Below are 13161 nucleotides of genomic sequence, written 5' to 3'. Positions count from 1 at the left end.
TAATGTTGTTCAAGTCTTTTATATTCCCATAGATTATTTGAGGGGGATCTACTGCTTCTCAAATAAAAGGGTGATATTGATTCTCCAATTACACCTGTGAATTTGTCTATTCTAGCTCTTCTGTCAGTTTTTGTTTGATGTATTTTGAAGGACTTTTGTTAGAGGTACGTATACTTAGGATTTTTGTATGCCTCTTTGGTTAATTGACCCCTTTATCATTATGAAATGAACCTTTGTTCCTGGTAATAATCTTTGCTCTGAAGTAGACTGTCTAATATTCTTAGAGTTATTCTAGCTTTCTTTATGTTAGTGTTAGCTTCACATTTATTTTTCTGGTTTGAGATTTATTGTATTTTTTATGATTCCTTTTTTTCTCCTACATAAGCTATACCTCTTTGTTATTTTTAGTGGTTATTTTGGGGTTTATAGTACATATCTTGAACTTAATCAGTCTGCTTGCAGGTGAGGTTATACCATTTTATGTGTGCTATAATGCCTTAGACACCATTTCTTTCTTCCCCTCCTAGCCTCTGTACTAATTTTTCAAACATCAACATAAGTTATAAAATCTGTTTCACATTGCCATTATTTTTGTTTAAGCAGTTAATTATCTAATGAGATGAAGTATTTATAAATAACATGCATTTTCCAATGTAGTTACTATATTTATGATCTTCATTCCTTTCATCAACCTATATGTCCATTTTCTTCTTCAATGGCTTCCTTTAATATTTCTCCTAATACATTTCTGCTGATTATAAATTATTTCAGCCTTTATACGTCTAAAAAAATTTTACCTTTGCTTTTAAATATTATATTGCCTGAAAAAAATTGTAGGTTCACAGATTTGGAGGTTTGTTTCTTTTTAGTTTTGGTCCTTTAAAAATGTTATTCCACTGTTGTCTTACTTACATTGTTTCAATGAGAATTTGTTTTGTTTTGCTTTCTCTATAATACTTCTTGTTTCTATGGATGCTCTTATGATTTTTCTCTTTAATGTTTGCTTTTATAAAACTTGATTATGATTTGTTTCTGTGTACTTCATATATCTTATGGTTAGGATTTATTAACATTTTTGGATCTACATGTTTACAGATTTTATCAAAATTGGAAAATTTTGGGCCATTATCACTTCAAATATTTCTGCCAGCTCTTTTTCTTTTTTCTTTCAGTGACTCAAATTACATGCAAGTTCAGATACTCAACACTTGTCTACAGTTCCATGATGAGATTAATGTGTTTCTTCTGCTTCATTTTAGATAGTTTCTATCATAATTTCTTCTTCTTAGGTGTCATCTTTTCTTTAAAAGATTCGTTTTTGTTTTTTTTTTTTCTTATTGGATACTGGCTATGGGAATTTTACCTTGCTGATAGATGAACAGTTTTAAATTTCCACAAGTATTCTTGTGCCAGTTTCTTGGACATAGTTAAGTTACTTGGAAATAGTTTGATCCTTTAATGCATTGGTTTTAAGGGGTTTTTTGTTTGTATATTTTTTTATTGGAGTTGTTTGTTTTTTTGAGAGAGAGAGAGAATGAGGAGCGAGAGGCAACAAGTGAGGGAGAGGAAGAAAGAATCTTAACAGTCTCCAGGCTCAACAGCATGGAGCCTGACATGGGGCTCAATCTCACAACCTGAGATCATGATCTGAACCATTTGTGCATACAGAGTCTTTGAAGCATGGTTCTTAAACATTTGGATGGAGTTTTAAAACTTTGCATAGTTTAGGGGCACCAGGGTGACTCAGTCAATTAAGTGCCAGGTCTTGATTTTGGCTCAGGCCATGATCTCAGGATCTTGGGATCCAGCCAAGTGGCACTGGGCTCTGGACTCAGTGGGGGGGGGGGGGGGTGTGCTGGAGAGCCTCTCTCTTCCTTTCCCCCTACCCCTCCTCCCTCATTGCATGTTCTCTCTCTCTCTCTCTCTCTCTCTCTCTCTCTAAAATAAATGAATAAATCTTTAAAACAAACTATGTAGTTCAGAAAATTTTTCAAACATATTTTTTGAAAGTTAATAGAGAAACTGATTTTAGAAAAATAGAACAGTGTGGGGAAAGAAACACGAAAGAAAATGTCCTTATGGCAATGTATAAAATTAAGTTGATAGCATTATATAATATTACTACAAAAATTATAGAAATAGGTTTCCTTATTATGCATACAATACATCCCATATGTTGGGGTATTTAAGTTCATTATGCCCGTGATACCCAATAATGTTTATATATATCAGAAGTTGTCTGACTGAGACAGCTATGCTCCAAGAGATTTAATTTTGGTTCTGGAAGTATAATCGCACAACCACAAAAGCACATGCTTATTTGAGGGTAGGCCCGCTTGCATGAGAAATACTTCACAGTGGACTATAGCCAGACTAAATTGCTGTGTAAATAGCAGAAGCAAAGCTGCAGGTACAGCACTCCTTTAGACCGTCAATCAGAAATGTTAAATGTCATAGTGCATAATTTATCAATGCTAATAGCCCTCGGTGCAGATCTGAGGGAATTAACCTATACAGCCCAACTATTTATCACATCACAATATATAAAATGTACTTTTAATTAATAAATGGACAATCTATTGCCTTCATGGATGCAGCTGATCAATCCTTTTTTATTTTCTGTCTACAGTTTGGGTCCTTTTAATGGGTTTTAATGGGTTTTTCTGTACACTTGCACAGCCGAGTTTATGCACTTACTTCCTGGAACAGTTTCTATACTTTGTGGCATAATCTCACAGCCTCTTTGGTATTTTTCCACAGCAATATCAGTATGAAAATAATCATGCTTCTTGGTATTTTAAAATGACATTCATTACTCTTGAGCTGACCTCACTGGCACTAACCTATCTGAAAGTCATAAAATTAGTATAATGCAGTTCCCATCAATATACTAAGTCTATAAAGGCCTGAGTTGATAGTTTACATGTGCAAAGATTTTAAAAGTACAGTGGCTCACTATACTCATTAAAATTGAAGCAAGCAAATAAAATAGGAAAAACAGTTTTAGACAAATGTTACCAAAGCATCTGAGGTATTACTTAACATATTAAGGCAACTACTGAATCCAATTGTCTATTTACATTTGGCATCAAATCAAATTTAGTAAATTTGATGATACTGCACAATTGCCTTTTCCATATTTACAAATAGGATATGTGTTTTCTGGGAGTTTGATTTAGAAACAGGAACAATTACTTTATAAAATAATTTCAAAGTCATCGATGGTTTCAGCACATTGTACTTGAACAAATCAGAACAATTCATCTCTGCAAAAATAACATCTTAAAATTAGCAAGAGAGCACCTACCATGAGTTGTTTTTTTTATATATCCCAAATATTCTCTGAAACATTGGCTCAAGGTTCGTACACATTAGGAAAAATTATTTTAAACATTTCCTCTTAAGTATACTGTAAGTTTTAGTAAAAGACTGAAAATCACAAGACTCATTCACTCATAAATAATCACATTATAATCCCTTGGTTTTATAAGAATATTATTTCTTCTGTTGGTGCCCTATCATGTCCTTATGCCTTAATACTGCAATTTTCAAATCCAAATACCAAGGAAGACAGAGCATCTTACAATGAGCTCCATTTTCCAGATTAATGCACCTGAGCAACATTTTTCCTTATTTAATATCCCTTACTCATTTCCTCTCCTGTTGTAGGGATAGCACAGCTGTTTATCTGGCAATTATCTTTGAATCTATTAGTGAAAATGTCTAAATTAATCATAAAAAGACAAGTGCATCCCGGAGTGCCTGTGCTATGAATACAGGACAATGTTGTATTCTTTCTGTCATTTTTACTGGTTCCATATGGCAGCATTGGTTTCTTGATACTGCAAATGGCAAATTTATTTTCAATAGAGAAGACCTATATAGACTTATTAGGGTGTACTCGTTACTTCTAGAAATCCTATCATTTACCCCAACAACTCAAGTATCCTTAATTTCATCCATGTGGACACTTTTAAACAGTCCACAAGAATTTGCATATCTGGGACTTGAGGGCGATGGGCAACATTGACTTTTGTAACCTATCCAAAAGATCAACAATCAATATTTGAATAATATTGTAATAATATTTGAATATGTATAAAATAATATTTAATTTGATAAGAAAATATATTTCATTCAATGTAATAAACATTTTCTGTTACCTCTTTGATATATGTGCTGTGAGCAATCTAAAGATGAGGGACAAAGATAAAGCATATAAACTGACAATTAAAGACTAAAATAAAAAGTAGAATATGAATGAATACTGGGCATATGCCAGGTTGTGTCATTACTATAGCCATTCAATTAAGGAATGTTAGAATTTAAAAGATGAAATCTACACAGCATAACTTGTAAAATAGGGGTGAAATACAGTCTTAAAAAAAGTTTACCCTCAGAGAGTTCAGGGTCTACCAGCAGTGACAGAAACACAAAGGTATAAATTATATTACACGTGTGACACTGTTGTGGTAAAAGAAAAATGCTAGAGGATCACAAAGGGAGGAACCCTTATCAGTACCAGGCCAAGCTTTACAGACAAGTGACATTAAGACTTACAGTACAATTGATAAGGTCATATGTAGATTATGATAAAGGGGAAAAACTGTTAATAATTATCCTCCAAGAAGAGGAATTGCCCTCCCAGCAATCAGAGAAAGGGAAGCAAATAAACTCTCAGTAAGAGAAGTGTTCCATCACATCTCAATAAGAAAAATAATGAGTGACCTTCAGCGTTGAAAACTCCTCTAGATCTAACCTTACCTGACATGAGCTGAGAAGTGATAGTCATCTGTTGTGTGGGTTCAAGATCTCTAACATTATATGGAAAGCGGAAGTACAACCATTCTTACTTTGCACACAGAGTCTTGATTTACCATCTTTGCTCCTCATATTCCATTTATAATTGCTTTCTATGTACATATGATACGCCAATATAGGGTGCCTATATTGTTAGTGCTCAAAAGAAGTTGAGAATATAGGTGAATGGCAGAATGGCTTTTCTCATACACCAAAGAACAGTGCCCACATGGAGCCCTGTATAAAGAAGGGTTCTGAGGACGTGTGCCATAGCCTATTAGCCCAGAGCGTAAGAAGACAGTCGAAGTACAAGGGCCCATATTTACTGCTCTAGAGTTATGAGTGAAGACTTGGGCTGGCAGACTTGGATTCCAATCTGGACTCTCTCACTTAGTAGTTACATCTCTTTACACAAGCTGCTTAACCTCACTGAACCACTGCTTCCTTTCCTCTAAACTGGAACTGATAATGATATCTACTACAGATACATTTAGAGTAATAATTACATGTGATAACAAAGGTTTACCACAGTGCTTAGCACTCTGTGAGTATTAACTTGCTATGTGATTAAGTGAGATACTATTTAAAAGTGTTGGCATGTTGCAGCCCAAAATGAATAATAGCCTTTGTATTAACTGCAGAAATTTTAAGAAACAAAATATTCTTCTCCCCAAGAAACACTTTGGTATCATAGTCATTGACTCATTCATTAGTTCATTTATGCCATAAATATTTATTGAACAACTGCTTTTTAATTTTATCTTTTACTGAGATATAATTGACATACAACATTATATTTGTTTTGGGAGTACAACATAATGATTCAATATTTGTACCGGGAAATGAGCACAAAAATAAGTCTATTTAACATCTGTCACCATAAATAGTGTCAGTTTTTTTTTTCTTGTGATGAGAACTTTAAGATCTACTTTCTTAGCAACTTTAAAATATTTAATACCATATTATTAACTATAGTCCTCGAGCTGTACATTTCATTCCCATGACTTACATGTTTTATAGCTGAAAATCTATACTTTGTGACACCTCTTTCCCCCCATTTGTCCCACCCTGATCTACCACCTCTGGTAAGCACCAACCTGTTCTCTTCAGCTATGAATTTTGGGTTTTTTTGTTGGTTTTATTTTGTTCTGTTTAGATTGCATATATAAGCATAATCATATGATATCTGTCTCTCCCTACCTTATTTCATAGAGCATAACGCCCTCAAAGTCCATCCATGTTGTCACAAAAGGCAAGATTTCATTCAATTTTAGGCCTGAAAGACTATTGCCTAAAAGACAAGAAATAACAAATGTTGGCAAAGATGTGTAGAAAAGGGGACATTTGTGCACTGTTGGTGAGAATATAAAATGGTACAAGCCACTATGGAAACAGTATTGAGATGCCTTAAAAAATTAAACTACTAATAGAACTACCATATGATCTAGCAATTCTGCCTCTGGGCATTTGGAAAAAAAAAACTAATTCAAAAACATGTGCACTCCCACATTCACTGCAGCATTATTTTCAATAACCAAGACATGTAAACAACCAAAATGTCCACTGAAAGATAAATGGAGAAAGAAAATGTAAGCTGCACACACACACACACACACACACACACACACGCATGTGCACACCCACACACACACACACAAAGGCACACACAGAATATTATTCAGCCCTAAAGACTAATGAAGCCTTGCCATTTGCCACAACAGGGATGGAGCACCTACTATATTTTCATTCTAAATACTATGAGTGAAATAGTGTGATGAAACTTTTGCCTTTGTGGTGCTTCTGTTCCTATGGATACAATAGTCCCACAGCTGAAACCAACCTACCTACAACCCATGCCACTCCAGTGCAGAAAAGAGTAAGTAGCTGTTGTATATATTATCCTTATACAGTCTCTGCTATTATAGGCTTATCAACCCTGATTTACTGAAGATATTTTTAAAACAGAAAGAAGTGTCTTAAACCTTCTGAAATTCATCCTCACAGTCTCCAACTAGTTGGTTTTTTTGCCAGGAGGAAAAATTACACTTCAAACTGTTCCAGTTCTCCAGAGGACTTGGGGAACCACACTGAAATGTTTCTTCAATGTAAACAGCCACCACAGATATTTGTTGAGTGAGATATTGAGGAGCTTCACCAGTAGAATCCAAACTTGTTCCTGCATGTGTACAAGCCCCTGGTACATAATTCTGAAGGCTGCTGGAACTATGAATTCTCAGATGGCTTCAATCCTTATAAATCCATCTGAAGAGGGAGCTTAGGGCTTTGTTTTTCTTTGCCTCTAAACACACCTGATTTGGATAAACACTAGATGCATAGTTTTCTAAGAAGTGGACTTAATGAGAAAGAATTGTATTTTAAATTGGGCTTTATACTGAATTCCTAAAGGCAGCATATACCCCAGTCTTGAAAATAATGGAGGATCAGATTCTTTTAAAGTTTTCTGTAAATAAATATTTTAAAATTATATTCACTTTAATGGAAAATACTCTAGGTTTGAACTTTATGGTTTTACTCCTTAGCAAAATAGTTGTTTTGGTTTTCTCTAATTTGAAGAGAACCATTTCAGAAATAATCTCTAAGATGCTGTTTCCCCAAAACTGATTATAACAAAGTATTGATGTTGACTTTGTAAACTCTATTTATTAAGGAGTACTATATGAATTCTATCCAGAGAAAAATAATAGATTTCAAAATTTATTATGTACTGTTTGTAAAAGAATAAATTCAATTATTACAGAAGAAAATCAGGTACAAAGCAGAAAAGATTCATTTGAGTATGTTTCTAATAAAATTATAAATGCTTACATTATTAACTTCAAAGTGTAGATTAAGGCTACTAGATGGCCCTGACTTGTAAATCAATATCAATTAAAAATAATCATGATCAGACAACTAAACCAAAGTCTGTATTGCTGAAAAAAGGGTTTGCCCTAGTGACAGATCATTGCGACAACCTCTCACGCCATTGGGTGATGTTTACCATATGTCCCATGATTGATAGTCAGATTTAATGAGTTCTTACAAGCAATTAAATAATCAAGAGTTCCTGCTGTTACATGGCATAGCTTGATAGAACAGTGACAAATGAGAGAATATCTACAACCTAATCAAAGGGACATATTTCCTTGGGAACAAAATAATATTATCCACCAGTGCAATCAAAGGACAAAAGAACATAGAAAGGACACAAACAGAATGAGATAAATTATGTCCTCTTTTCATTATTCTGACTGCACAGTTTCCATTTATTGAGCCCTATTAAATCAGTAAGAAAATTAGGCTTGTTAAATATGTTTGACTTATCATAGATTGTTGGTTGGTGCATATACATTTAAGGATATATGCATATTATACATATAATGCCTTAACCCTTCAAAAGAAGCTATCGGTAAAAGTTACTAGCAGTAAAATGTATTACTCCTCAATCCTCTCAAGAAAAGTATGTCAAGAATAAAAACTAACAGGCAAGCCTAGAAATGCAAGGCTGCCTTAGCAGGTTTTTCTCAGGTCTTCAATATTAGCTGTTATTCTACTGGCCCCTCTTGGTCTTCAACCCAGGTAAATGTAACACAGTTTTGGTTTTGCCAATTCATCAACAGGTGTAAATTTACAGTAAAATGATCTTTTGTCTCTGAGGATTCTCTTCCTTAGTATTATTTCTCCACAGTAATTTCCCATAAATTTCAAATAAAATGTCTCCCACATATATAGTATTTCATGATATTATTGTATGCATTTCCCATGTTGTTAGGAAAGTACGAGGTTCCCATTCTATTAAATTTTGATGAACTATGAATTTTTAGGTCCATTCATGACCTGCCAAGTGATCTCTTTATGCTCAGGCTTACTCTCCTAATAAGTAAAATTAAAATAACAACAAATGATTGTAATGATTGCTGTGCTAGTATAGTATATTTGCTTACCTAAAAAAATCCATCATAAGTATAACTACCCATTTTTGGAACATTGAGACATAGCTTTTAAAAGGGGCCGAGTAAAGCCTTAAGCAGGCGAGGGGTAGAGAGAATTTGAATCCTTGTACTTCCAAAGTAGTTTGGTAGGAAAGACAAATGTTCTGGAATCAGCTATGCCTGAGGATGAATCTGGCTTTGTCATTTACTAGCTGTTTGACTTTGAACAATTTATTTATATTCTATAAGCCTCAGTTTCTTCAGCCGAAAAAAAAAAAAAGTCAGGCAATGAGATAACTTACATAGCCTGAGTTACACTGAGAAAATTCCTTCATCAGTAAATGTTATTATTTATTAACTCAAAAATAGATTGGCCATTTCATATGGATCAAGATATATTGAAAGCAAGTCCAGCCCCAAAGAAATTCATAATTTAAATGAGGGTAATGCTTAAGTACCTAGTATGTTAGAATACGGATTACCTGCCTGTGTTGTTTGATGAGAAAAAGCACAGTACAACCTGAGCAAACAAAAGAAATATACAAAAAGCATGACAAGTCTGGATTGGGGTAGGACTCGTAAGGCAGGATCTCCTAGAAAAGCTGGATTTTGATCTATAAACAGGTGTCTGATAAAGAGTGAACTTCAATGCTGACTCGTGAACCAGAAGATAAGTCAGTGTAGGTAAATTCAGGGAACATGACTCTAATAGCAGCTCAGGGCACCTCTGGGAGTAGTAAATGCTTAAGTTGAAGAAGTTAAGCAAAAAGTAAGTCATGTAAAGACATGCCAAGATGTTTGTTCTTCCTCCTGAAAACTACAAAGAACAACTGAAGAAAGTTAAGCAGTAGAGTAACGAGGAACCCTAAAAGGGAGCCATCCAATTAAAATCCTAGGGCAGCAAATCCCAGTGAGAGATGATGATAACAGTAGTGAGGATGAGAGAGCTAGACAAATTCAAGACATTAAAAAAATTATCCCCATTAATTAAAGATTGGATGGGGAGAGTGAAGGCTGATGGTATGTTAAGAATTACAGAAGAAATAGAAATTCTGACAAGACAGGTAATTTGTTCAGCCTTGACAAAACTGAAATACCTATGAAACATCCAGGTGAGAATAGAGAGCCTGCCACTAGTTATCTGGGTCTGCATCTCAGTAGAGAGATTGGGACAGGAGATACATTTTGAGGCCTTGAGCACATAGATGTCAGTTAGTTAAAGGTATGAGTAGACTGGATTATCAAGGGAAAGTCGAGTGAGAAGGTGGCCAATGATAAAACTCCAAGCAATATTTAAGTGTTATGTAAAGGAAAAGGGAGCCACCTAAAAGGTATCTGCCTAAAAGATTAATCTGAGTTAGCAAAAGATAGGAACAGAGTCGGGAGAGATTGATTTCTTACAAGTCAGGGCAACCATGAATCAGAAAGACAGAAAATGATCAATGCTGACATAAAATGGCAGAAAGAACAAGGAAGACAATGTTTTATAATGAGTATTATACTTTCTGTTATGACCACTTTAGATTCTTTTGCTCTCTCCAGTTTCTTGAGCATTTGGCCATTGTACCTGTCCTGGCCACTAGGAGTAACCTGTTCCTCTAAGACCTCAGAGGACCTTTATGTGTGCACAAACCTCAGGGCTTCCTTCTTGACAATGAGGCATGGAACACCGAAACCTCGGGTGTACACATGTGCACCATTAGGAAGTACAAGGGAATTTAATGTCCTATGGGGCTCACCTTTGACCAGTGGGAGAATATATTACTTTCTTCTCTTTTTTTTAATGAACTGCCCTAAAAACAGTCATTTAAAAGCCTCTCATGAGGCAGTCCCAGGAGAATGAGCAATTTGTACTTAATGCTCAAGTGCTGGACTGAGTGAAAACACATCCTCTTCTTGGCCTCCTTCTGTGCCATACTCTCTTTTCCGTGAATTCCTGCCTCTGGAGCTGCATTTTGTGGTGAACAGGTAGTACTTAATCCTTTGCTTTAGTTTCTTCTTTCTGGGGAAAACAGGCTAAGACAAACATATATTCCTGTTGGAATAAGAAGCATCCATTTTAAGTGCAGGTATTCCATGTGATTTAATACCATAAAATGAAAATAATTAATTTTTTTCTTGTTCTTAACCTAGTATCTGGGATCCTGTAGCTAAAAAGACAAATTGACAAATAGATGGCCCTGAAACAGACAATAGAAACTGCATTTAGAAAAAAAAAAATAAAAATATTGGAGTGAGTCAAAAGCAAGAACAAATATTTAACCAAAAGAGAATTCAAGTCACATTTCAAGGGAATTCAAAGTAAATATTCAGTAGTTTTAATATGATCAAGGAGAAAGGTGAAAATGAATGGGGGATTTGGGAATGCTAAGCATAAATTTTTCTCAAGAATTAAAGATTGTTAACCTGATTGACTGCATTGCCTAGCTTTTATACATGCTTCTCAAAGCATGGTAGCAAGATGAGCAGCATCAGCATCCCTGGAAATCTGATGGAAAAGCAAATTCCTGGAAACCATCCCAAATGTACTAAATAATAAATTCTGAGGATACATCCCAGAAATCTGTGTTTTAACAGGGCCCCCCAGGATTCTGATGCATGCTGATTGCCATAAGCATGGTTGTTTCATTTGGGGTGAAGAGTAACTTGGAAAATGGAAATACTGTTCCTTGCCTTGGAATTCCCAAAGGCTTTATACATACATTTTTCTTTTTTTTTTTTTTTTTTTAAATTTTTATTTATTTATGATGGTCACACAGAGAGAGGAGAGAGGCTGAGACGCAGGCAGAGAGAGAAGCAGGCTCCATGCACCGGGAGCCCGACATGGGATTCGATCCTGGGTCTCCAGGATCGTGCCCTGGGCCAAAGGCAGGCACCAAACCGCTGTGCCACCCAGGGATCCCATTTTTCTTTACATCTTTAACACAATGGCACTTTCTAGAACAACTTGATAAAATAGCCATAATATTTTTGAATAGCCATTGTGAACCCTAACCTCTCAGCTCCCAGAAGGGACTGTAACAGTGAATGCATCCTTCTCAAGGTCACCTGGCAGAGCATATTGTAATGGGTAAAATCACAGCCAGCTTTTTTAGAAAGTGGCAATCTAGCTTCTGTAAAAAAAAAAAAAAAATGCCTACGTCATATTGGAAAATGGTACAACTGATCAAGGGTGAGGAGTAGTTGCAATTGACTCTGACTTTTAAAATGCCTTAGACAAGGTTCTACACTAAAGGCTATTGATCAAACTGAGTCAATAAGGGGTTGAGGGGGATGTTTGGTTATAGGTAGGAAATAAACATTAAAACCATCAACTCTCCATTAGGTACATGTGGGTTTTCTAGTTTGCTGGTCATCTATATTGAAGTATCAATTCTGGACTACATATTCTAGTTTGAATTGATGAATCCCCAAGGAACTAAAACAGGTATCAATATTTACTAAGCCAAAGGTTGTTAAGCCTTTGAAGCAGGGGAACAAACTTTCATCTACCTGAATTTGTCTCAAAATGGAAATTTACCCAGAATTGTTCCATATAAAAACTAAGTAAGTGGAGAATTGTTCTGGTCTACCTTTAATCACCAACAAGGTCTCTTCTCATTAGTGATTTGTAAGATTAGCATGATGAGAAAACATGCAATACACACATTAAGCTTAATTCTGGGCAGCCTGTGAGCTAGCATTTAGGCAGCCTTTCTGTTCTTAATCTTAGCATTTTTTAAAAATTTGCATTACACCCTGTTTTGAGATTCAGTGTGTTCCTTGATGGGCATTTCTACTTCCTGGCTCTGACCCCTAACCTCCTGTGGAAAATTGAAACTGGTGCAATTGGTCTGAACAGGTGCTTCCTGGGCACTTGATGGGCAGTGTGGCAAGAGAGGCCCATAGCAGAGGACCTTCCCAGCTGGATGTTGGGAGATTCAGTGGGGTTTCCTCTCGGCCGATTGACCTCAGGGTAGTCATTCTGTGTCCTCAGACCCCCCTCAAGGTGCAGATCAGTGCCAGAATTCCCAAATTAGACATGTTTTCTCCTATTTCATAATGTTCAAGTAGGTAGATTGTGAGCAGAATTTGACAAGGGGGAGAGAGAGCCTAGCCAAAGTGGTATGAACAGCAGATGAGTGTTACTGGACAGCAAGATTTGTCACTCTCCTCCCTGGTCACTGCATATCTGCTCCATCTTTCAGGTCCTGGACTAGATGAGCAGATATAGCCACAGCCACCCCATGGGGAGTCAGGCCGGTCAGGGGCTTCAAGGGAGCCCTCCTGACCCTCACATGCAGCCTTTATTCAAATAGTTTTATAAACATAGTAAAACTTGGATATTACCAATATGCAAATATCATAGATATCATCCTTACATAATTCAAATAATTGGTTAGAAAATAAAATAAACCCATCCAACATTTTCTGGTTTGTGTTGGATAAA

The 13161-nt window shown here is 35.7% G+C and overlaps 1 long non-coding RNA gene across 1 annotated transcript in view; it reads right to left on the bottom strand.

Annotated features, from left to right (window-relative positions):
- The window catches only part of LOC144288333 (uncharacterized), a 63965-nt gene that overhangs the window by 32748 nt on the left and 18056 nt on the right, over positions 1-13161 (bottom strand). Inside the window, exon 2 of the long non-coding RNA XR_013356285.1 lies at positions 6001-6091. This is a non-coding gene — a long non-coding RNA (uncharacterized LOC144288333). The remainder of the gene's footprint in view (positions 1-6000; positions 6092-13161) is intronic.

This window comes from Canis aureus, chromosome 18, assembly GCF_053574225.1.
Source record: "Canis aureus isolate CA01 chromosome 18, VMU_Caureus_v.1.0, whole genome shotgun sequence".
Classification (NCBI taxonomy): domain Eukaryota; kingdom Metazoa; phylum Chordata; class Mammalia; order Carnivora; family Canidae; genus Canis; species Canis aureus.
This window is presented reverse-complemented; position numbering and strand designations above follow the sequence as displayed.